Here is a 27,071-nt window from a genome sequence, read left to right on the forward strand (position 1 = left end):
TGGTGTTGGATCAAGGGTTGGACTTGATGATCTCAAAGATCTTTTCCAACCTGTTTGATTCTGTGATTCTATGATGTTCTGAATGGAGAGGGAGCAGTGTGAGTGTTTCCAATGTCAGCACCAGTTTGCCTGTCTGACTGGGTTGTGGACTCGTGCTGGTCTGATGGGATGTCCTTCCTGGTTGAAACAAGTGCACTGGGTAAGGTGGAAACGGGGAGTGAGACTGAGCCAGCTACTGCTGGAGTAGCACACGTCATGAGAACATGGGCCAGCTGGTGTGCCCAGTGCCTGTATGAAATGCACAGCCTCCCTTAAACAAAAAGAAGCTTAATGCCATAAACCATTGGGTGAAGGCTTTTAGGTCAATCCCAAACACTAATACAGGCTGGGCAGAGAGCAGCCCTGAGAAGAAGAACTTGGGGTTTTGGTTGATGAGAAGCTCAACACGACCCAGCAATGTGCACTTGCAGCCCAGAAAGTCAAGTGTGTCCTGGGCTGCATCAAAAGCAGAGTGGCCAGCAGGTCAAGGAAAGGGATTCTCCCATCTGCACCACTCTAGTGAGACCCCACATAGAGAACTGTGTCCAGCTCCGGGGACTCCAAATAAGAAGGACATGAACCCGTTGGAGTGAGTACAGATGAGGACCATGAAGATGATCAGAGGGATAGAACATGTCTTCTCTGAAGACAGGCTGAGAGAGTTGGAACTGTTCAGCCTGGAGAAGAGAAGACTCCAGGATGAGCTTATAGCATCGTTCTAGTGCCTAAAGGGGACTACAGAAAAGCTGGAGAGTGACTTTTGACAAGGGTATGTAGCAACAGGACAAAGGGTGACAGTTTCAAACTGACAGAAGGAAGGTTTAGGTTAGATATAAGGAAGAAATTCTTTACTAAGGGAATGGTAAGGCAGTTGAACAGGTTGTCCGCAGGAGTTGTTGTCACATCCCTGGAAATGTTCAAGGCCATATTGGATGGGGCTTTGAGCAAACTGGTCTAGTGGAAGGTGTTCCTGCTCATGGCAGCAGAGTGGAACAAGATGAGCTTTAAGGTCCCTTCCTACTAAACCGTTCTGTGACTCCATGAAGTCGGGGAGATTTGGCACTCGAGCCACTGCTCTGGTTACTAAAAACGCTCAAACAAAACCTAAGACTGCCACGGCCCTGCTCGGCTCACGTTCGGCTGAAGACCCGTTTTCTTTCCATCACCGTTTAGCATCAGCCCACACTCCGCCGTCTCCTCGCTCTCTCGGCAGCTGCCCCGTGCTTGGGAAATGGGGCCCGTTAGACAAACAGCCAGGTCTGGAGCGGGAAGCGAGTGAAAGAGGAATTAGCTGCGAGAGTTGCCACGAAAGATGTCCCACTGTTTTCCCCCTGATTGATGTCCGGGCTGTGCCGTGCCGGAGAGCCCGTCCCGGTTCCGCTCGGCGACACCAGGTGGCAGCAGCCGCTCGCGTTTGGGCAGCGCCGGGCGCTCCTGCGGGGCCGGTCGTGCCGCTGTCATTTGTTTTGTAAAGGTGTTCTCCGCCTCATTTTCCAGCCATTTTGTGAAAATCAATGTTCCGATAAAGAGGGGAGAAACAGGCCTTTTTCACTCGGTCTGCGTTTAACCGTTTTGTACATTGGGAACAGAGCTGGGTCATATTCCAAGCTCGGTTAGAGCTCTACTCAAGCCAGTCATGTCACTTGAATGTGACGTAGAGAGCAAATTAAAATCCCACTCTGGAAAACTGCTCAGCTTCAACCTGTAGTTCTCGGGGGCTTGCTGCTTGTCAAATGCCATGTGCAAGGTAAATGTGACTGAAACTCAGGGACGTGTTCCTGCTGTGAGTGCGCAGAGAGCGCCCGCGCTCCCAGGGGAGGCAGCGAGGAGCTGCAGGAGCTGATCCTACCCCCATCTCCTTCCTTGTGCCAGCTGGGGAGGTACGGCTGGTTTAATCTTTTTATTTCAATTCTACTTTTCTAATACTTCTAATTGAATTGCCGTGTCAGAGAACACCCACATCCACTGACTTCAGTGGAATTCAGCCCGTGTTTTTAAACCACTGTCCAATTGCAATATCACATTTCATTGAGGAACTCTTTTGTAATTGGAAGGGCATGTGAAAATATATTGTATTATACAGCTACTTCCAGCACAAACAGCTCAACCCGTCTTGTAGAGTTTGAATAAATCTTTAGATCAAGTTCACCTCCTGAATGACCCATAGATCAGTGCTGAGCTCTGCTGTGGTAGTCAATTATTTATTCATGATGTTTTCCCCATTCTCATGACAAAAGAAAGATTTAAAGAGCCATTATGGTGTTTATGGAAGTGTTAACCAATTAAAAGCTCAAGGTTGCATGCTATTTCTTCTGAACAACAAAGTAAAAAAAAATCAGGAGAATGATTGATACAGTTAATATATTTATTGGCATTAGTACATTCTCTTTTATTGCTGGGATCAGGGTGACATCATTCATCATAAAGACAGCATAATTGTCTCTGAATGTTATAAAAGGTGAAATTCATTCTCCTGGAAATTAAAGAGAACATTGCAAAGCTTCAGTAAAAAAAAAAAAAAAAAAAAAGGGACTGAATGATACAGATGATAAAATGTACTGGCTTTAAATTTCTGTCCATAAACCTGGAATAAAGCTACTGAGAATTAGTCTGAGATGAAGATTGTAATGCAATAACCTGAAATTAGTTTAGGCGTTCCTCTAATCTCATTTTTCATGGTGTAGGACTATTCATCATAAAATCTGTTTTCCTTCATTGGCAGTATTTCAGCTGTCTACTCACTGAAAACAGTAAAGGAGTGAAGACACCAAATGAAATATATGTTATTTGTTCTGGCAGAATTATTTCTCAGCAAAGCAAAGTAGATGGAGCAGCATCTTCTACCTAGTCTTTGCTCCCCACACTCAGAACTACTCTGATCCCTTACTCCCCTTTTTCATATGCAAGTTTGCCTTTAGGAACAGGCTTTGACACCCTGACAAAGTGTCTCTCTCATGGGATTTTAACTTTGCTTAGATTTTGCTTTTATCTCCCCGAGTAATTTCTTATCTACAAAGAGACTCTGAAGACCTCTGTGCTATTCCTTTGAAGATCAACTCTGCCACTCTTGCCTGCATCAAGTAAATCTCATCCTGTGAGTCTGGATGAGGTCCTCTTCCAGTCTGATGCTGCCTAAGAAATGGGATGCAAAAAGAATGAGGACAGGGGAAAAAAAGGCTGAAGGTTCTTACTCAGGACTTTACAGGCTCCACTAAAGCTATGTGTTACTCCTTGCCTGAGCAAACCTTTCCAGACCTGTCTCATGCTTTCAGTATGACAGTGTCATCCATACAAGGTACCCATGGGGACAGAAGCTCCCATTGCAAGATGGCCAGCATAGTTTTTCGTGTGGACACTTTCAAGGTGGACGTTCCCAGTGACTTAAAAGTAGCCTTCTGAATTATGCAGTAGCTGTATGTGCCTGGCTTAATCCAAGTATATTTAAAATTAGCCTTCAGTCTTATGCAATCCCGGATGCTCCCCAAAATGAAATTGTCAGTGCAAACCAGACCAACTAAGCAGTATTAATTAACACCAGGAGAAAATCACAAAGTATTCTCTTTGATCATTACTTGAAGATGTTTTGTACTTTCCTTTAATTTACTCTCCTGATTTGAAATAGCAAGTTATAGGTTATGGCTCTTTGTTAGAATAATAATTAAAACAAGCTAGTCTGTGCATATACATTTTTTATCCAAAGAACACTAATTAGTGCCTAGGTTAAGGGACTAATTGGGGTTAAATCTTCAAGGGAGCAGCCCTCATATCCTCCAGGAGGCAAAAATTTCTATTAAACATGACAGTGTCAACCCAAATCTGTACTCCTCATTGCCTTCTCTTTCTTCAAAAGAATCTCTAAGTCTGTTTCCAAGTTCTCATCTCAAAGGGCACAGCTTTTTAAACACTTGTGTGAGGATTTCTTTGCTCTGTACATGTTCAGAAAGTCACCAAAAAGGTTCAAACTAAAGGAGGTTCTCAGTTGACGCTCACTGCAGGCTGCCCTGATGGGACAGACCAGACGAAGGAGGCAGGGGTGCTGCCCCATCATGTGTCCAGCCCCTGAGCTAGAAATGACAAGAGGAATGGGATGCCACTGGCATTTCACTCAGGAAATTCCCTTCGCTGGTTGTTGGATCTCCACTCTTTGGACTTGATGTGGGGCCAGGCAGGCCAGCTCTACTGCACAGTCCCCCAACACTGAGCGGATAGGGTATCACAGCCACACTCCAGCCTGCTCCTGGCTTTATCTTTACAAGTAAGTGAGAAGTGTAAGAGGAGTGTCACCATGAATGCATGGAGAAGGCCACAACATTTTACTCTCTTATGTAGAAAGTAAACAAAGGGGACAGTCTGCCATTAAAGCCACAGGCAATCTGCAGTGAGCAAAAAGGAACTCGCACTATGTCTGGCCTATACTATAGCCAAAATTTTGAGATGTGGAGAAAAAGTACAGTGCAGTCTCAAAAAAATTAGCTAATCTGGGGTCAAGTCTTTCCCCTTCTGAGAAAATCTGGGGTAATTGCATTACCCAGTGCAGCTATTCCAGGTTTTAGCACATACAGTCCCTGACTAAACATGGACTCTGCAGCTGTCCTTGGTGGGATAATGATTACAAGAGATAATCTTCATGTTTCAAGAAGCACTGCTGACAGAACTCAGGGAGAAATGCCTTCTCTCTCTCCAACAGTAGCCAGAGTATTTCATAGCTATCCAGATGCATTATGAGAACTTTATGTCTTTCTCTAAAACAAATGGTGGAAAGCATTGTCAGAGAAAGCACAGATGGATTGTGTTTCTGCCAGCCATGTATCACTATGGTTAGCTGAAGATTAAATTTCTCTTTTGTATTTAGGCAATCTTGCCTTTATTTTCTTACTAATAGCAGCTGGAGGAAAAACGCTATAAATCTGTTTATTATGCATTCACCACATGACTACTCAGTATTTCTTATAAGCAGCTCTAGTTCTGCTGCCGTTTAAATCAAGGATTGAACTCAGTGTTAGTTAACAAAGTCGAGGTCTGTTTGATGGTCCTCCCCCTCCTCCATCAGTGATCACATCGCAGAAGCACAGGGCAAGAGGAGACAAGGTTACAAATATTGGCACAGTTTCATATTGACTATTTTACTGCCTTGGTGTCTGTGCTCAGTTCTTTGCTAACTCCTAAAGATTTACATCCCAATCCATCCAAATCACTGTGCAGGGCTAGGTTAACCTTGACAAAGCTGTATCCTTCAGTACTGAATTTAAAGTTAGAAAAATTGAGTTTCTTCTTCTATAGCTTAGCGATTTCTTTTCCAAATCTGCCACATTTAATAGCAACACATAGCAAAGTTTCCTCCAGTAGACATTAGCAAGAGGAAGGTGGACAAATAAAATGAACTCAGCCATTGAAAGTACTGTGGCTTCACTCAGAAAAGAACTGATAAAGATGTTTAAGGCATGCAGAACGGAGGAACTCAGGTATAGATGCAGTACATCTGACTCTGAAATGATCATATTCTTTCTGTTAAAAGTTGAAAACAAAGTAGTTGGTAAGGTTTCTGTGTTTACTGCTAGGCAGAAGATATATATCCTCAGTAGCTTTCATTATAAATAATTTATTATCCACCATTTCAAGCCACATACCAGCTGCCGATTATTCAAGTTCTGTAATTGTTTCAGTTCCTTAACACTTACCAGCAATTAATCTCAAATAAAAATAACCATTTCATCACCACTTATTACCAAAGAAATAGATTAATGACAATTTCAGGAAACTTTCTCTTCCAGGAGGTCCTAAGAAGTGTTGTGTCATAGGATGCAAGTGTTTAAAAATTTAGGTCCTTGTGACAATGACTATTGAATTCTATTTCTGTGTGTGCATTTGCAGACAATGCTCAGTTCTGTAATAAGCAACATCTCTGTCAAGAGCCTCTAGGTGCTGCCACAGTACAAATAAACAGGGACCTAGTGCTGCATTTGATTCATTGTTCAAAAGAGACAGTAACCTTTATTTTAAGGAAACTGGTATTCTAACAGGGTTTTAAACAGATACTGAGAAGCAGTATTTTTCCCTTGTAATTCTTTGGACAACAGTTTAATTGCAATAATTTCTAAAAAAAAAAAATCCATGCATCAACATCCCTTCTGAAAAGGAAAACCTCTTAAATACATGGTATGTAGAAATGTCAGTGTATTTTTTTTAAATTATAAAAGGGTTGGGAAAAAAAAAGATTAACATTCAACTTCAATTTGAAGCTATTCTTTATTTCCTCACCTACCAAATCTCATCTGCACATAGAGATTTGGTCTTCTTTAATACTTGCAGAGAAGTCTCCCTCTCTCCCCCAGAATTTCAAAAGATGATCAACTACTAGGACTAGAAACTGATGAAAATCATTTCAGTCTAGATATTGAGGCAGGTTTAATGCAACTGTTTGTTTAAAAAATATTTTCCAGTGGTGATTTTTATTTGCAGACCAAAGACTTAAAAAAAAAAAAAAAAAAGGAAATCATGTTCACCAGCAGTTCTCAAGGATTTTGCTTTAGTGCCCCATCCCTCAAATGGGATAAAGCATCACAATTTCAAAGAAATTCTGATTTACACTGAGGACCAGGTCTGACAGCACTGCTCAGAGGGCACTCAGGGGGTGCCACTCAGCACTCAGACACAGCTGTTCTCCAGTGTCTGAGTACCCATCCCTGTGATCTGTGGTAAGACTTGTTCCCATTGTCTCATAGATAAGCACACAGAAAATCTGTAGAAATTGGTTTTGTATTAAAAAACCCAACCTCATTTACATCTCTATCAGTCATAACTAAAACTGCAGCAGCAAATCTTCGGAGATGCTGAGTCCGAGTGACTTACATCATGCCAGCTTCAGTTTCCAGCCTTACACAGTGTCTCCATACCCTGCTCTGAGTCCAGCACTGTCACTTCCAGAGAGGTGCCCAAAAGGAGCTGGCAGTTTCACGTGGGAAAGGGCAGTTGCCAGGACAGCTCCTCACCAGCACTGTTATTATTTATGGCTTGGTGAGGGGGAGGGGGGCTCCTTGTTTCTAATTTGAATTTGTCTGCCTCCTGGTAAAACCCCTCTCTGTGAGATTTAAGAGTCTTTTGGAGATTGCTTAGAGGACTGGTGTAAATTTGGCCTCAAACAGCAATGAACTTCAGCAGGTACTGGTGTGCCTCCCTGGATGACAACTTAAATTCTTCCTCTCCACATCAGAGCTCCTGTGTCTGAAGGGACAAGGAGTTTGGTTAGCAACTAAGGCCATGATTTGGCAGAGAAAAGCTTGGCAGGACAGAAAAGTTATTTCCTGATTAACTTCTGAGAAAGGTACTTGGTTCTCTTAGGTCTATTAATACAAGGAATATCATTATTAGATGAAATTATTATTATATTTATTTTAAAAAATCAAACCCCAAGCTTCTCCCACCTTTCACTCCTAGACTGAAAAAAACCTATTGTAACTCCTCACTAATCTTTATCAGCCTAACCGTGATGTGTCCATGCAGAAGATAAATGCTGTTATTATTTAAAATTCCTAGCAGCAGATTCCAAAATGCTGACAAGTCACTAATCCCAAGAAAATGTATAGTAGTTAATTAAAAGTGAAACGTGCAGAAGTCATCTAGTAGATTGCAATCAACAAGATTCACTGAATGAACACTTTGTTCCTCACTGCTGAGACAGGTTCTTCTCCAACCCTTCCTCCTCCTCTCAGAGGGATGTTGGGGTAAAGACGAGCGCAAAATAAAACAAATGAACAAATGTGGCTTCAGCCCCAGAAGCAAATAAATCATCTTTCAGAACCAACTTGGAGATACACATTTCCCCCTTTTTCAAAGCTGTCCTGCTGGCCAGGGAGGGAATTTGCTCATTTTATTTAACCTTGAGTTGAAAACTTAATGAACCGAAGAAACTCCCAATAAGCAAAGGGAACTGAGGATGCACCTTGAGGCATGATGGGGTGCCCCACACCATGTAGTATGGAACTGGGAACACCCTACTCAGCAAGCCATCTGCCAGAGACTCTCTGTGAGCCATGGAGAAGGAGAAGCCTCTCAAGGAGGTCCATTTTCCCAGCACCAGGCAGGAATGTCTGGGTGTAATAAGACATCTCTGTATATCAAAGATGGTGTTAAAATGGTCTCTGCATGGTTGCTGTAGTGACACCAGGGCAGCTCTACTGCTGGTGCAGCTCTTGTAAACACAGGTAGACATTCCCTCTGCCTTATTAGCACTGGCTGGTACCACAGGGAGCAGCTCACACAGAGAGGGTAGGGCCAGAAGGAAAATGGCCAGAAGTGAAGCTACCATTTCTGCTTCATGTCCTCAGAAATGTTCCCAGAAAAGTGCAAAGCTCTAGTGAGTAAAGTTAGCCCAGAGAATACCCAAAGTTCTCACCAGCAAGTCAGACTTTCATGGACTCTGGTAAAAAACATAATTTCTTAAGAGTGATGTCTGTCAGCTGGATGTCTCCATGTATCTCTCCATGAAACCTCCCTTGACCTGCTGGTCATGTTCCTTTTGATGTAGCCCAGTATATGGTTGGCTTTCTGGGAGGCAAGAGCACATTGCTGGGTCATATTGAGCTTCTCATCAACCAACACTCCCAAGTTCTTCTCCTCAGGGCTGCTCTCAATCCATTTGCTGCCCAGCCTGTATTTGTGCTTGGGATTGCCCTGACCCAGGCGCAGGACCTTGCACCTGGACTTGTTGAACATCATGAGGTTTGAACAGGCCCACCTTTCAAGACTCTCTAGGTCCCTCTGGGTGGCATCCCTTCCCTCCAGACTGTGGGCTGCACCACACAGCCTGGGGCTGGTGGCAAACTTTCTGAGCGTGCACTGGATCCCACTGCTATGTCATCAACAAAGATATTGAACAAAGCCAGTCCCAATGCCAACCCCTGAGGAACACCACTTGTTGCTGGTCTCCAGTCGGTACACCTTCTAGATGTAAAAAGTTAAAAGCGAGCAGGGAATGGGCAAACAGTGTACTCACAAGACCTTCATTTTTAAATTTCCCTTATGGGGATCCTCTGACAGCCACAGCTAGACATGTTGTTTGGTCTTAGGTTTTGAAAGGGAATGGAGTTTTAATATCCATTAACCAGGACCATAAAGATGTGTCTCATTAGCTGGTCACGGTTTTATGTTAGTTCCAACCAATGGAGGCAAGAGCGCCACTGAATTGTGCAGACCAGCCCAGCACTGTGCCTGTCTGCTTTTAGTGCTGAGATCTTTTTCACACAGCATACCTAGCATGGAAAACGTAAGTTTTCTGAGATCCATTTTATTGTTTTAAACAAGGTCATTAGAAACAGAAGATGCTGTCCATCACACCTGGTGTGCTTCGGGGAAGTAAATTTCAATGCACTTTTTGGATAAAGTAAGGACAGCATTTATTAATTCAGCTGAACCTCTTCAGCACAAGCTGAATTGCTCAAGATGCCATAAATTTCAGGGAATGGGGAACTAAAGCACTGAAGTTATTGTGTTCCCATTGGATACTGCAGCTGAAACTATGCTTCATAATCCTCCTAGCCATACTCAACAGCTTCCCCAGCAAAAGGGTTTTGTATTTCTAACTATAGAGGGAAGACAGCAAGGTTTACATCATATTTAAATTTAGTGCCCTTTCTTCTAGAAAAAAAAAAATTGTGTGATTTCCAGGTACATTCACAACTTAGATTTAAATCATTTTCATTAGAATATATAACATATATTGTTAAAGAATTATATAATTGTAAAATATTTCATTCTAAATCAGTTTATTGGTGCTCTGTAAGGAAAAATATTCTGGTTTCACTATTCAGCTTCAAATCAACTTTCCTGTATTTATATAAAACAAATAACTAGTGTGTAGGGGAGGAAAAGCATTCATGGCGTGGAGCAAAGGCTTTTTCAGGTACCACAATTTCATCTCTCCATTTTTCTGTTATTATTCTATTACTTATGATTTCTCTTCCATCAGTAGCACTCTCTGATCTGTATGCACTTTCTTCCTGAAGTAGTTTGTGTCCAAATGAAGATAAGATGCACTGGAAAATTCAGAAATGAATCTTTATTTCTGTGGAATTTTTGAGGGGGAGAAAGGTTTGTTCTATTTAGATACAGACACCTCTCTGAGCACAGACATAAAATCACCTCCTCTGACATTTATAATTTTTTTTGTTTGTAGTTATGGAAGACTAACTAAGGCACAAATAACTTTGTGACCTGCAGTTCTGAAGTTCTTTCTCCATCAAGAGGGACAAAAAGGAGTCCTGGCAGGTAGGGAATTGAAGAGCAAGACCAGCATATTGTTACTGACAAAGAATATCTGTAGAATAGGAGGCATCCACAGAGAACTGTGCTGCACTGGTGAAGGCAAAAAAGTTGAATGTAATGAAATGTGCAGAGGACATTAATATCCATGGAGATGAGTAGTATGCTTAGACTGATAGCTGAAAAAGACAGTTTTGACAGACAGATTAGATGAATTAGAGTAGGATGACGCAAGTATATTTGGGAATTTCTTAACCTTCCTTTTTCACTTCCACTGTTTTTCAGTAATCACATTTTTCCATTACACAACATTTACAATCCCAACTCCAGTTGAACAAGGCTTTCACCAGGCTTCCATAAACAGTTTTTAGAAGACAGAAGGACTTAACTTCAGATATGGGAATGCCAGAAATCATGTCCTTCCTCTTGGGCTGAGTGCTGGACTTTCATCTAACAAAAGATAATACATACTTACCACAGTGAAATGACAGAATCATGGAATCACAGAATCTGCTGAATTGGAAGGGACCCTCAAGGATCATTGAGTCCAACTCCTGGCCCTGCACAAAACCCTCCCCAGGAGTCACACCATGTGTCCAAGAGTATTGTCCAAACACTTCTTGAACTGTGTCAAACTTGGTGCTGTGACCACTTCCCTGGGGAGCCTGTTCCAGTGCCGAGCCACCCTCTGGGTGAAGAATCTCTTTCTAATATCTAATCTAAACTCCCCTAACACAACGTCAGGCCATTCTCTTGGGTTTTGTCACTGTTCCCCATAGAAAGGAGATCAGTGGCTGCCCCTCTTCTCTCCCTCATGAGGAAATTGTAGACTGCGATGAGGTCTCCCCTCAATCTCCTCTTCTCCAGGCTGAACAGACCAAGTGACCTCATCCTCTTCTCATATGACAGAATTTGCCTTGTCTCAGTGAAGAGGCAAGATCTCGCTCTTAACCTAGAGTCAAATCTAGAATGAACTCCCAAAAATGTCTTCATTTCTAAGTAGGACTTCTGAAATTTAGGAATCAGAGATGTGTTCACTGTGACAGGTGTTCTTTGCACTTGTCGCTTTCCTCATGTTCCCAGGCATCCACAGGTCTACTTTGCAAGCAATGCTGTTGAATTCCTACATGTATTTTTCTTAAATCTGATGGCACAGAAGTCCCATCTGTATAGCTCTGGAGAAAGATGAGGCTACAATAGCTGGAAATCATTACAATTCTGAATTCTAGACAGGATGCTGCACATCCAGCTATAGAGGACAGAGATCCTGGGTACCAAGTGGACAGCAGCACAGCTCTCCTCCTGCCCACCTGCCACTGCCAGCTCTGCTGGCAGCTCCACGCTTGCTGGGACCACCCTCCTTGTTCCTTGCCTGGGCTGCGATTGTCTCCCACTGCATTTACAGAGATGTCTTGCTGTCCATACGAACATCACCAGGATTTCAGCCTCCAGCTTTCTTGCGTTGCCTTCTGCATCTCAAATGGGCTCTTGCCACTCTTCCCCAGTTCCCAACACTTACATTTGAAATTAAGTTTCTGACTTTGTGCTTTCCTGAAGTCATTCATCTAACCTGCTGTGTGTTCTTACAGCCCAGCAGGGTTGGGAAGATGGCTGTACCCTTCATGAGACTGCTCACTGCTTGGCGCTGGGAAGAACAGACCAGGCATTATCCAGTACCTTCCCAGGTACAAGTTATTCCAGCTTCCCCTGCTGAGCTGTTAAACTCCCCTCAACGCTCACAATTTCTTTCATATCCCCGGATACAGCCAGCTCACAAATACGCAGCACTATGAAAATTAAATCAAATTTAATAGCGAACTAAATATCACCATGGGCATTTTCTGATTGCATTGCACTGGAAGGGGGACAGCTGCTGCTATGTGCCATGTAATCTCCTGTGCTGGAAGGCAGCAACAACTCTTTGAACAGATATCAATGACAGATCTAAAACTTGGCTTTACACAGCCTAGATGTCAAAGACTTTTTTCTGTTTAGATTAATGTAAGAGTGGAGAAAGTCCTCTATCTTCATCTTGCTGATCCTGAACACCTGTCTTTGGATGTGGTGAAGGAGTGGGTAGATACATTTTAAAAGTTGTACAAGCTTTTAGAAGTGTTGAAAGCCTAAGTGATTTATGCTTTTAGATGTCTGCAATATCTTTAAGTTCTTTGCCTCCTGTAATGTTGAATTTTGGGGCTTTTTTTTACGTATGACTTGTCCATAGAGTGTCTTGTTTTTTCTCTGTCTGTAATGAATCTAGATACAGCCTGCAAATAAAGCATTATCTGCAAGAGTTCTATCCATTCAGCACAGGAGCTCTAGGAGGAAACATAGAAAGCATTTAAAATAATGAACAAGTTGTAAAAATTAATGCTTTTTATTTGATCATTTGAGCAGATTATCTGGAAAATTCCATTTTGCATCAGTAATGAAATGAGATGTGAAGAACTGTCTTTCGTTAACAGATGGATTTGATAATCTGAGAGGTCTTTTCTAACCTAAATGATTCTATGTAAACTCCCACTCACATCTAATAGAGGCTCATAAAACTAAAGAACAACTGGCCTGTTGCAGATTGGTTGCATGGGATGATAAAGATTGAATGTTCAAAGTAAAACAAAGATCCCAGTCCAACAAATTTCCTATACTTCTTCACTCCAGAAAAGAAAAACAACAAAACAAAAACAAAACAAACAAAGATAAAGAGCCTTAAAGATTATATATTACAGTGCTGGCTTATCTTTTGTGGACACAGAACATGAAGGGATTTCAATGTTCTCCCAAGACTGAGTAAGCACCAGCTGCAGATGTGAACCTCTCCCATGTAGATCCTGACTGTCTGCTCCCTTATGCAGGAGGTGAGCGACCTTGAGCTATCTGTCTCTTGGTCTCATTACTACTGTCTTGAAATAACCCATTACTTCAACTCCATTACTCAAAGCTCTCCTTCCTGCACTTCGTTTTTAATCGTGCTCTTCAAGGAAAGGCATTAAGTGAAGAAAGGAAGCCACAAGGTTCAGAGCGTATCTGACCCTCTGCAAAAAATAGAAGTGGGTGAGGTCAAGAATCGTGGAATCATAGAAGGTTGGAAAAGGAATCCTCAAGGTTGGAAAGGACCTCCAAGATCATTGAGTCTGACTTGGACCAAACACCACCATGTCAACTAAGACACAGCACTAAGTGCCATGTGCAGTCATCTCTTGAACACCTCCAGGGTTGGTGACTCTACCACCTCCCTGGGCAGTCCATTCCACTGCTTGACAACCCTCTCAATGAAGAAATTCTTCCTGAGCTAGACGAAGAGAGCAAAGAGGATGGCACATGAGGAGCTACCAGGATATTGTTTGACTAGAAAATCTAAACAATTCCAAAATGGTTTTGCCAGCAAATAAGATGTTGGATCAGCCTGCAGAATCTTTGTGTACATCCTTGCCAGAGCATCCTCATCCGTCTTGAGTATTCCTGAGAATTTTCCTTTGGAAGTCCCTTTTCATTGTATCTCTAGCTCAGGCTTCTCATGGTCCTGTCACCTCTTCTCAGACCTTGTCCAACTTCCCTTTACCTTGCCTAGATTAAAATATATGTGTTCTGTTGTTCTTTCGGATTCTGGACATGTAAGATAAAGTTTTTGCACATTGCTTCTTCATTCCTTCTTTTCTGCTAGGATTTTTCCATGGCCTTAATGCCATCTCACTCAAGCAATCTGAGGAGCTCTGCCATTTTCCTGTACTGCATCTTTCCCGCTGTTCTATAGTGCTTGCAGTTGAACAACGAATTATCCAGGTTAAGACTCTCCATTTTTTGTGTCAATCTTTCCAACCTAAATCTGGAGACAGTGACCTGTGAGGAAACCGCTGATTCCATGTTCACTGAGCCTACACATTTTAGCTCATGGGGTTTTTTCAGTCAAGGGCATTGAGATCTGTGGTTCCCAGCTAACATCAGTGTGCAAAAAAAAAAAAAAAAAAAAATCTCCCTGAAGATTAGATGCCACAGAAAAACTCTGCTCATAATTTCATTTCATTTTGGAGGGCAACTCTACTAGTGTAGATAGTCATGCCACACCATGAATGCTTTTTTATTATATTAAAAGTCTAATACCAATAATGTACTTTTAAGTATAAGCCTGGCTCACAGTGTTATAGATAAAAACCCATCATAAACTCACCAGAACTCAATTTTAACACAGACAGATTTTCCAAAGTGTCACACTGGGCATTCAGGGCACGTGCGTGGTCTTGTGGTGTCTTTTTACGCAACTAGCACAAATATTCTGTTTGCCAAATAGGACCCTAACGTGCAAACTGAAGCTTAATGGCTACACTGCAGTGGAACAGTACAAGTTGCTGCATTTTAATTGCCTCTTATTTAGGAAATGGCACAACATAATGAAGTGCTTGGATTCTGGCCATGACTCCAGTCTCCTGTGTGGCTCTGCCCTCAAAGCTGGATGCTGGATCTCAGAAACCCTTTCTTGCTTTTTATCTTTTAAAACGACTTGCAGCTACCATTTTAGGTCAGCAGTGCTTTCAGGAGCAAATTTTCTGATGTTTGTGTACATCACCTGCAGACAGTCTCTGTGCACATTTCATAAAACTGCTGATTATTTACCCATAGTTGAAAAGGTACCATTTACCTTTCTCCTTTCTCTTCCACACTTCTTACTCTATGGTGTATTTTGCATATGTGTATCCTTTCATTGCAGATATTTTGCATTATGCCTTGCTGAGGTTTCTCAAAGAGAAGAGCATCTGTCCCCACATGCCAGACAGGTTCCTGTTCTTACGGAGTGCTCAGCTCCTGGGACAGCTGTCAGGTAGTGCTCATCCCTTTTCTGTCTTTTCATATAGGAGACTCCTTCTTTGCAAGTCAAAGTGTCTCCTCTTGCCCTCTGCAACTCTGCAGGGACTGGAGAGATTTCCTTTCTGATGCTAAAACCTCTCTTCCCAAACCTTGTATGATGGGAGTTGTGCACTTGAGCCTATAGCACAAAAAGAAGTAGTTGCAGACCTGAGAGAAATCTGAGTTATTAACTGAACCTCCCAGCGGCCATGGGAAGCAAGAGGTTATTAGCTTAACTGAGGGATGGGGAAATTGAGGCAGTCTCCCAAGGTCACACTGTGGAAGAGATTGATGAATAATCTTGTAGCCCAGACCTCAGCTCTCATTTCCAGACCATTTTTGCCTCTTAAAATATGTAATATAGCAGCATCGGAATTACGGTGTAGAATTCTATTAATAATCAGTAGTCAAAAATATGGCACATCTAGCAATAACAGCTGGGGGAAAATTTAATAACTTCCTTTTTAATGTATTTCCTTCTGTTCCACAGTGTTTGATATTAATTAAAAGAGACCCCTGAGCAGTGCAGAACAGCAAAAACCTCAATCAGTCATAGCTGAGAATATGCTAAAACTTTGTGTGTTAAACTTTCAGGCATGGTTTTTGGTTTAGGTTGAGGGTGTGCTCTGCTTTTTGTTGGCATGGTTTTAAAATTCACATTTCCTGGCAAATCAACTGAGTCACCTGAGGGGTCTCAAATCCAATCAAAGAGTAAGTGATTTCTTCAAGATTTGCTGCCTTGTTACTTTTTAATTCCCTATCAAATAATTTATATGGAGCTTTACCTATATTATAGTTCACTGATGCAGTTAATTTCAGAGGTTTTTTGGCAAAATAAACCTCCAGTGCAAATATTTTCGTTAATAACTAACATAAGAAAGACCATAGTATTTTACCATTGTAATAAATTGTGAGTTAATTTGAGATCTTTGCTGAAGTGAAAATAATATTATTTCAGATCCCAGGCCCATGGGGCAGGTCGTCTGCTGTGGGACTATACAAGGTATATACAAGGGACTGTATAAAGACAGTCGGTCAGGAAAATGCAGCATCTCCTCTATAATGGTCAATTTTGGACTCACAACTGATTCAGAGCTATAGCCTACTTTGAGGACCTCTAGATTAGCAAACTTTCAGGTGGATCATCAACTCATTGGCAGGCTGACCTTCCTTTTCTAATTTGTGATCCAAACTGAACCAAAGGCTTCTCTAAACCAAACTTGCCCTTCTTTCCATCCTGCCCCTCTCACTGCTCAGCATGGCCCAGTTTCACAGATTCAGTGTGCCCAGAAAAGTTTGTAAATGTGTGGTGCTTATTAGAGGAGATCTGTGACTCAGACCTGACCTGTGCCTAAGAAGGCAGCACCACCACCAACACGATCTCTCATGACACTCTTGCCCTCTCCTTCTCACTGGCTTCTGATAACCTTTGGCCTTCAGGCAGCATTCATGCAGTTATGGTGATGAGGTTCACAGAGGTATTGACTAAGGACCTCCTGCATCAAGGGGCTGTACATACAACCCACATCAACAGCCCATATCTGCTTCTCCATGCTGATCCTTTAGAATCAGGGAAGATATGGCACCTCTTTTGGAGTGGCAATTATCAGAGACAGGAGTCTAGGAGGAGAGTTTAAAACCTGTATCACTATGCCAAACATACAGAGATACAGGGAAAACAGCTGAAGTGATGCCTGAATTCCAAACTCCTCCTGATTTCAAGTGAGATCCAGACGTGTATTTCATACAAGTGTAGATCTGTGACAGAAGGAAGCAGAACTTATAAAACTCACAGTATATGACACTGATCCAATACATAAGTTTCTATGGCACTGCTGAAATGATACCTCTATAGGTGAAAATGCATTATTTGGACAAGTGTTGGTGAGACAGCTAAGGGAACTTCATGCCAGCTCTAAGACCTAAATCAGGAGCACAGTGACAGGTGGACAGCAAACTCACAGGGTACCACAGCCAGTACCCCTTCCAGCTTTGTGTGGACCTTCCCTAATCACCTCTTATCAGGAACAATCTTCCTACAGAAGCAGTTCAGTGCCATGACATATATATTCATTTCTATATATATACCTACATACATACATATACATGTGTACATAACAAATAGCACATCAGTTATAGTTCTGTACATCTCAAATCAGTGATCTCACCCCATTGCTTTATGTTCTCACTCCAAGCCATATAGCTGCCAAAAGTCAAAAAATCATAGGTTTTAATTTTCTTATATTCTTAGACATACAATGACAGACTTCACACAGGCACACCCAAAAGAAGAAATACAAGACCACAAACATTTTAAATAGGCAACTAATATAACAGAGTATTTACTCTGGAGATCAATATAGATTTCAATAGGAAAATTATATCCACTCCCAAATATACATGATGGAAGCAAAAAAAATTGAAGTACCACAATTTACACAAGCAGCAGGTATTCAGATATAATGGTATTTGTATTGCTGACTAGGTGATACTTGGTTCCTGGGGTTGGACCCCTTGTGATTAACAATTTCAGAACATTTCCCTTACATTAAAAATTCTAAGTTGCTTGAAGAAGACTAGGATGACACATGATTCTATAATTAAGTAGGCATTAGACTCTCATCAGCAGAAGTGAGCAACTCTGCATTCCACAGATCAAAGAGGAAGATGGTAACCTACATTTTCTCCTTCCTGACAGCAGGAGCTGATGAGAAATTTTTGGTAACAGACCCTAGCAGAGTGGAAGGGTGCTCAGCTGTGTTCGAGGGAGACTCCAGACCAGCAAAAACAAGCTCTGACAGAAACATATCTTGTGGCTCTTGAGGTGCAGAAATTACATTTTTAACAACAAAATCTCAACACAGTAAGATCCTGATCCAAATTCCAATGAAATTACACATTCCTGCTGACTTCTGGAAATTACAAAATTTAAAAAATCTTGCCAAATTCTCCAAAACTGATTTTTTGAAACGTGTTTTATTTAATAACAGTATCTACAGCCTGTCAAAGAGTTAAAATGCCTGTCCACAGTTTCAGTAACACTTTACCCCTAAATCACAAGGTCAAAATCACTTCTCTGTGGCTAAGGTGTTCTCCTGGCAATGTGACTGAGAAGCCTTTCTCAGATGTTGGGCTCCCAACAGTCCCATTGACACTGTAAAGGGGATTTTGTCCTCTGGAGGGTCAGAGTAAGACCCCACATTATCAGCTGTGAGTCAATTACTGAAATCTAACAGTCTCCAATTCCTGCATAATTCTTTAGGCATAATTTAAGTTTGATAGAAGGGAAGATGTCCCATTTCTATCTCAGTTCCTCCAGCAATACAGTTCTCCAAACATATTAGGCCTCTGAGAAAGAGATTAGCTTGAAAGAGAGATTAATAGTTTTTGGAGAAAGAAAACCTCTTTTCTCCAGACAATATCATCAGTAACTTAGTCTACTAATTGAATCTTTTCTTTCTTCCCAAGCAGACCAGCTGCACCAATCCATTTCCAAGACCAGCCTGATCCACAAACATGACGGATGAACTAAAAGAGAGGCAGTGTTTTTTCTAGTAATTTGAATTTTGCACACACTATTGTTCATGAAGGTTCAAGTGAACTCAAGAGTGATCACTTAAATCCCAAAGCGCAGCAGGTGTGGACATAACCAATAATGAGAACTAACTACACTGTGATACCAAACCCAGCTGGTTTATAGACCAGAAACAGCCTGGACTGTAACAAAGCACCACTCCTCAAATGCAGCTTTATTTCCATTTACATACATTTCTGAGATGATAAATGAGGCCAGAAGAGAAGACAGGAGAACCATGGAAGTTGTGCTTCACCCTGGAATGGCAGCTGAAGACCAAGTGAGATACCCAAGAAAGCTAAAATGTGTGTGTTTAGGCAAGACATTGACATCCTTCAGGTTTCGATGGATGATCATGGGCTATTTTTCTGCACTCCTTCACAATCCATATTCCACTGCTGAAGGCAAAATCCTGTTCCTTTTTTTTTTTTACCTCTACATCACTTCTCAACATCTTCCATTAAAATAATTGAGAAAAGAAATTACAGGGGTGGTAAGATGCATTGCCAAAATTACTCATCTTTGAGGTCTGCTGTGAATTATTTGTTCTTGTATCTCATTTGAGCTCTATGACTCTTTCAGCAGCCAAATGTGCCCAGCAGTTAAAAAATCAATAGACTCCTACTGAGGAGTAAGTGTGTTCCCATCTCCTGCACTGATTTGTTCTGTAACCTCTGACAGGACCACTTTACTGTTTGGCTCCCATTTTGATTGTGAAACTGTATGCAATAACAACCCAGAGAGTGCAGTGGCAATTCTTGATGTTGGGGAGCAGAGTCTCCTCTCCTCTGATCAATGTCCAGCAGCAGCAGATTGGAGATATTTGCCTCCTTTGATCATCCTGCCCTTGCCCACCTTGGCCAATGCTTTTTCTGGAGAGCACCATGAGACCCACAGGGCAGCATAATGCTACCAAGGATCAAGCTCTGGTGCAAGTCTTGCTGTGAGACCCCTTTCCCCTGCCAAGCCCCAGTGAAACTGTGAGCTGAACAGGAATTTGCCAGCACAGAATTTGATACAGAGCTAACCAGGACCTGTGTTTACATTATCACTCTAACGTAGAGCCAAATCTGTAAGTTTATGGGTAACTGCAAGTCTTGCTGGCTTTATCATCAGGGTATTTCTGAGAACTGTGTTAAAAAACAGGATCATTTACATGGATCCCTATGCAAGACCATAAACCAGATTTCTTCCAGACTTAATACTGCTTTATAATCTCTAACAGTTAGCACCCATACTGTTTGGGTTGCAAGAGACCTAATTAGTCACCCTTATGGCTTCCACCAGCAGTAGGGTAAGAGCAGCAGTTTTAATTAAAAGTTTATATGCAAACATATCTCACAATTTCTGTGTAACAAATGATTCTCCTCACCCTGTGGTTTCCCTGCTGCTGGTCAGAACAAAATTCTTGTCTTTGCAGAATTGAACCTTTTTGTCAAAACACAGGAAGACTGCAGTGATTATCACACCTTTATCTTGGACTTCTGTATAAGAGGTAAATTTCTTTCTGTTATCCCTACCATTTTATCTGTTTAGAGCTTAATTCCACAGATGATACAGTTTGCAATTGCTTTAAAACAAAGACTATTTTCTTCTGCATTTGTACAACAGATATCTCAACACTAATATACTGGAAAAAGATAATAAATCTTTGAAGTATTCTCTTTTTAAGTAATTTTATGGCATTATGACTATAGTGAAATAAAATGTCCAAAGCAATAATTGTACAAGTTATGTTAATGCCCAAAAAAAATGAGAAATTATACGAGTTATACATGTCTAATTTAAGTGATCTGGATGTGTCTGCTGAGTGGCTATTTATTTCTTTTTTTTTCTCCTCATATTAGCTTCCAGTTCTGATTCTTCCCTTTCCATGCAACCCTCTAAAATGGACTTTTCTCACTTTATGGATACCTAAACCAGGCTGTTGCTACAGTTGCTGATGTAAATTCTTTCCATAAACTGAAAGAAAGGTTTGGAGTGAATTTTTTTTTTCAAAATCAGCATATTGCAGTAGATCAGTTCAATATCATCTATTCTTTGTGTCATTATGTTCAATGCAAATTCATTACCACATAGTCTTGGATCAGCACAGATGAAATCTACTTAGTGCAGTTTTCTGCATTCAGGCACAGTGCTTCAAATACATGCAGACATTAATGTAGTTTTTTCAACGCAGAATTATTTAACTGCAGACAGCTGTGACATCCAAAAACTGCATACACAACCCTCTGTAGTGTTGCATCTGCACTGATTAAAAGATTCCACATCAGTATACACAAGTTAGTGTTTGCATATGTTCAGAGCTCTGCACCTGCACCTATATGTATACGAAGATATCAAAAAAAAGGAGATATAGATTTGTTGCATTTCTCACTCTAGCGATTGAAAGTTAAGCCCATATGGGCAGTGCTTTTCTGTTCCTCTTAGAAGGAAAAAGAAATATCACATTTACTCTTCTCGGCACATCAAAATCAGAAAAAAGGAACAAGATATATGTTCAAGAAAATGTTGGTCTATTCTTAGCTCTCAGCACATATTCAAAGCTCGGAACTCTGGCAGTTTTTGGTATGGCAAAGAATTCCCAATGTGAATCTCTCCTGATAGTTAAGGTCCTCCCCTTACTCTTCCAAACTATATCAAATTTTCCATTGTCTTATTTTCCAATTCGCTTGTTGTTCACCTGTAACAGTCTTGTGTAAGTTGTTTTTGCCCGAGTAACAATGATGAATGAGATTGTAATTGTTAGATGTTTCCTAAATTATTTGTTTTATTAACTTTCCCAGAATTTTTTTCTAACTTTTCCATTGCCTTTGACTTTGCTTGTGCATGTGATCAAATTAATTCAGTATTTATTCAGCTCTTCAGCCTCTTAATTGGTGTATGCTATGTTTGAACTTAAAAAATCTTAAATGATTCTCTGAAAAGCCCTCTTGCCTTCCACAAGTGCTATTCCATTTGCAGCATATAACCACATGCTGTTACTGAACTAGTAGCAGTTTCATTAATCCTTGCAATTAAGCTGTTTCCTTCTGCATCCACATCCTTCTCCTCAAAAGTCCATGAAATCATTACGTTTGTCCAACTGTCGGTGGTGCCCTTAAAACTTGCTACTTAGACTGAAGAAAATAATAATTTTTCTGATATGTTCACTGTTAATTTATCAGCAATTTTTAAAACAAAAATCTTAAAAAAGTACATTTATTTTAATGGCTTAAATACACATTTAGAGTCAGAGTCCATGAAACGTGTGGAATACACTAACCACCTTAGATAGCTGGATGGACCTGGAAAACAGCCATAACAGATCAGCAATTTACCAGATTAATAATATTCCTCTGTATATGAGGAACACTGACACCAGTTAATACAGAAGCAAAAGTGAAAAGACAGAGAATCAGACAATGCTCCTGACTGTCAAATGAAAATAGGTCATTAATCCTAAAATACTCATGTGGTATTTGCAAAATATTTAGCCAAAAGGCCAGCTATTGTGTTCCCAGTCTGCTTTTATTATTCTTGGGAGAATGTACCATTATGTCAGCAATAAGGAAAAAGACACATAATTTTGGGATTTGTCCATGGAAAGAGAGGAAAGATGTTACAAAAGGGCCACTACAGGCTGCAGATGTTTGGCGCTGCCAGATTTAAAGACCGAGCTCCAGAAGCACCTGCCAGGAATAAAAGCCATGAACAAGTGTAGTTTTGCCAGCAAGAAAGTCAACAGGCTTCAACTTACACCAGCAAAATGCTCCCAAAAGATTATTTCCCTTGCAGTTTGATAGAACCACAGTGCTTTATGCAATGATGTAATGTAATAATGTTACATTTTTCTCCTTTTGTCAATGCAAGTGATTTGTTTAGGAGTGGAACATGTGTAGAGGTTGACATACAGAGAACCACGGGGCACATGTTTACTGTGAGGGGTGATCAAGGGTTACAGCGCAGAAGAGCACACAGCCCTCCAGCTCCACAGCTGGTTGAGAGACACATGGTGCAGAGCTCAGTCCTGACAGAGGCTGTGTGTGCCCTTGAATAACCTGTCTTGGAAACTCTAGACAAACAGCTATGTCATTCCAAGGCACTTGCTGAAATCTGTTCTAATAACTGAGAGCCTCAAGGTGCAGTTGTCCCTCACTTCTTATTTATTCTTGTTTGCAATTTCTCTTCACTCTTGTTTTAATTTCAGAATGATTTTCTGCTGAATCTGTATGGATGGGCAGAGTGGTCTAAAATAGATAAATGTGAGATGAGAGAAATATCAAACACTGCTGGTCTCTGTGTCCTAATGTAGATGGGTGCTTAGCTTTAAAATTGTTGGTGAATTCTTAATAGATACTGTCAAGATACTGTCACACCCTTCCTTCTAGCAATAGAGATACTATTAAACCAGAGTCAGTCACTTTTTCCCTCTTTAAAGCTAAATGGAAGAGGAGTAGTACAAAACTGGTAGAGCTGAAAGACGGCATTGTACATTGGGTATCCTGTAAATGTGAGTTTGTGTCAGGAATTACTTTTTCTTAAGCAGGTACTGAGGGCAAAAAGCCATTATTCTGTCCGTGTATGATATGTCACAGTAAAAAATCATCTGTAGCAGATTGAGGATGGAGCTGGAATTAGATTCAGTGTTTGCATATGTTAGTAGTTAATGGAAGAAGCCCAGAGGTCCAGTCCTGCAGAACAGAGTCATGTGAGTAAATCCTGTCAGAGGCAGCTTTGGTGCTGGTGGGGTCCATTTTGCACAGGCCCAGTGGAAGTGCTCCATTGTGGAGTCCTTACCCTGCAGGAATGGTCCATGGCTTGGCTGCATGTAGCTCACAGATTGTCAGCCTAAATGAGATCACTGCTATGTAAGCATTAAGGACAACAGCCACCTGCTATTACAATGTACATATAATAAATTGTTTTTATATGAAAATGTGACATCTGCCCACTCTAATAGAGAAGCTTAGACTTGAATGTCATTCAAAACCTCCTTTAAATAACAGAAAGACAATCAAGTATATTCTTTGATTGGAAAACCTGAATACTTAGTTTTGTCTTCACTCCTTGAAGTGTTGTCATAACCCAAATTTACAAATATATACAATAAATGAAGCATTAATATTTCTTTCCTTTTTAAGGGTAAAAACAGTTTCAGTCAGAATCAGACCAAGGGCAGACACATTTTTTGGTGTGAGGAGGACGCTACTGGCAGGCAGGAAGGAATCCCACTGCAGACATCCCACTGCTGCCTATAACCACTTATGCTCTCAGAGGATATCACCTCTCTGATCTGCTGGAAGAGATGCTTGCATAATTGTGCCCCTCCCCCCCCCAGATTTTGTCAAAATTCCAAGTAAAATGCACAGACTGGGTTTTTCTATCTGAGGACTTAACTGGATAACAGAGTTTTCACACACTGAATGCACATCAGTTGGACTGGAGGGGCAGTAACTTCCAGAGAGAGAGGGTACCTGGCCACTCGTGACAAGAGGAGGGGTTCAGACTCAGTGGTGTGTGTTGGCCCTGAGCAGAGCAGGACACTGCCCTCGCTGTGAGAGCTGGGCACAGCTGAGCTTGTACGATGCACTGGAGCACGAGGCCGAGATCGTCTGGCTTGGGCCCAGAAGTGTAACCACAGAATGGGAAGTCAAAGAGCTGCATCATTTGGCCTCCGTGTCCAAATGTGGTGCTGAGCTGTCAGAAACAGACATAACAAGAGCCTTGGAGATTGCTTTGGCATCTTCTGTGTGCAGTTGCCTTGCAGCATGTTTTACAGCCTGCACATCTCCTGACAACCTTGTCTATTCATTGGCTACTCTGCCATAACATATTTACTTCTTGCAGATGATTAGCACATCTTGGAAGTACTTTTCTATGGCTGTCTCTTGCACATGCCTCTAAGCCTAATAAAGTTCTGTGTTTTTGTTAAGAGTGCATTGCTGTCTGCTTAGCTGTGAAAAACAGAAATGAAAAGCAGAGAAGCTGTTGTGTCTTCGCCAAAAGGTTTCATTTAAGTATTAAAAAATCAGCAAGAAACCATGTCCTGTTCCCAGTCAGAAAACAGAGAGTTTTGCATGTAAGTGGTTATTTAATGTGGTGAATAAATCAATCTTCCCAATATATTTCATCTAATTAACAAGGTTCAATATAACTTATGTGAATTACCTGTTTTCTCACATCAAGTGTTTAAAGAAGTGAACAAAATTAGCACAGTAAACACTGTAAAGTATCGGTGGAAAAAGCCCATCTTCACTGTCCATTAACAACATGTTTTAGGTGTCACTGAGATAATATGAGCCCCACTATATCTTTCCTTCATCCTAGGCCTGTGTTGCTCTCATGGATACCTTCGACCCATGTAAGTCAGCTTGCACTGTTTGGTGATCACTTCGTGTAAAAGCACAGCTGTGTATTGTTCAGCAGATTGCATCAAGCCACATCATCTACATGACACTTTTGAAACCTGCATTCAAATAAATTTGAGAAGCTGACCACCTTGTTTCTTAGGTGACTGCCAAATTCTGAAAGTGCTGAAAGTGGCGGTCAATTATCTGTGCGCCTTCCTTGAAGGGCGAGTTTGGTATCCTGTGTGTGGGAAGATGTTCTGTCCAAACAAATGAGGGACTATTAAGACCAGTACCACCTGGAGGAAGCCCTAGGGTACTAGAGGTGGTTTGGGCAAATTGTCTTCAGTCATTTCTGCCTGATTTCTTCATGGAGAAGTTCTTGAGCTATTGCTGTATATCTCCTCTCTGCTGTTTCTTCTCTGCCACCAACCCAACACCACTGCATATCTCTGCAATGCTCTGGTGTTGTTTCAGCCACTCTTTCTCTCTAAAAAATGTCAACACATCATAACCACACCACGTGGTGTTAGGAGAATGTCCTCTAGTGTATTCAAGTACTTTATCACCTCTACACATGAACAAAATTAAGCATCATCCTGGGCAAATAAAAGTTTTATGGTAACATAACATCAGCTGAGGAAATTTCAAGGCAGTACTTCAGCACTGCTCCTGTGTAGAGTGCTCGAAGCTGTGGGGTGTACTGCCAGCAAGCCCAGTGCTGATACACACACATACAAAGCAAGCCCTGTGGACACAGCAGCCAAAGCTTTCGACATTCCAGGAGACATGTGTGCACAAAATTTGATTTGCCTTCTCAAAAAGCAGAGGATGGACGTTGGCATCCAGTGGCACGGAAAGGATGGTCATTTGGTGTTTGTCAGCAGTCATATCCCTCAAAGGCAGAGCTTCCAGAACTGAAAAAAAATCAGATGAGCTGAAGGAGCCCTTTGAGGAGAGAGAGGGAGAGTGGGAGGAGATGTCTTCACTGGGACAGGTGTTGACTGTGGTACTGAAGATGTAGAAGTATTAAACATATTTAAACACTACAACATTTAGTAAAAGACAGAGTAGTTCTAAAGATGTCTGATCTAAGTAGTAGGTTTTTGTCCCAACTATAGAAGATGGAAAATACCTTCCACTTTATTTTAAGGTAAAATCCTTTGCAGAGACAAAAGCTGCATTACACTGTAAAGCATTTACAGACATACTTCTAGTACTTTAATTGCAGCACACAGAAGGAGATGCAATATTACCCTCACTGAGTGGTACTCATCTAGCTTTCTTTGAAGCCAGTGGTAGACTACTACTGCCATCAGTCAGAAACAAATTGGGCTTTGAATACGTACCCATTTAAGTAAATTGCTTGTTAGCTTCTCCCATTAAATCTTCAGTTGAACGTACCATTGCCAGGCTGAGGTAAAACCCACATTCATTTTGAGAGGCAACGTAGAAGTCTAACATTGCAGAATATGAACTGTTTTGTCTTCTCTGCTTCCTTCAGCCACTCCATAGAGGGAAAGGTAGGCAAGGCAAAACCAGCCAGCACACACCTCTGGCTGGTATGAAGTCGTGGCCTCTGGCAGCCCAGTGTTGCCATTGCTGGGCAGCACAAACTGAGTTTGCAGTGTCTCAGAACAGAGGCTTGCGTGCCTTGCTCATCTAAATTTGTCTTGCCCTGTCTGGACCTTTGTTTTTACAAAACAAGTTTTGGTTTTCTTGTTTTTGACGCACAATCCAATTACCGGATCATAAGGTGCAGCTTTCTTGGACCTCTACAAGAGTCTGGAGACCTTCAAGTGAATCTCAGAACTGTGGGATTCTGTAGGAATTCCAAGTGCCAGACTGCCTGCCTTGTCCTTGTTGACCTCTCAGAGAAATAACTGAGAAGACAACAGTTTCTAATAGATTTTGTTGCTGGAGAATACAATATGGTCTTTCCCCAGCACATTTATCAAAATTAATATAAAAGTTGCTCTTTCCACAAAACTCTTAAAAAGCCCAGCATGCAATAAAAGGGTTAATAACTC

General features: G+C 41.3%; 1 long non-coding RNA gene across 4 annotated transcripts; it reads left to right on the plus strand.

Moving 5' to 3' along the window:
* Positions 1-1,575: 1,575 nt before the first annotated feature.
* LOC135410034 (uncharacterized) lies at positions 1,576-25,447 on the plus strand. 4 transcript variants are annotated; one of them, XR_010428489.1, is made up of 5 exons: positions 1,576-1,919; positions 15,002-15,112; positions 18,610-20,207; positions 20,560-20,685; positions 25,022-25,447. It is a non-coding gene; the product is annotated as an uncharacterized LOC135410034 (long non-coding RNA). The 4 variants fall into 4 exon arrangements; XR_010428490.1 differs by lacking the exon at positions 15,002-15,112; XR_010428492.1 differs by lacking the exon at positions 15,002-15,112 and having other exon boundaries at positions 20,133-20,207.
* The last annotated feature ends 1,624 nt before the right edge of the window (positions 25,448-27,071 follow it).

This window comes from Pseudopipra pipra, chromosome 1 (assembly GCF_036250125.1).
Source record: "Pseudopipra pipra isolate bDixPip1 chromosome 1, bDixPip1.hap1, whole genome shotgun sequence".
Classification (NCBI taxonomy): domain Eukaryota; kingdom Metazoa; phylum Chordata; class Aves; order Passeriformes; family Pipridae; genus Pseudopipra; species Pseudopipra pipra.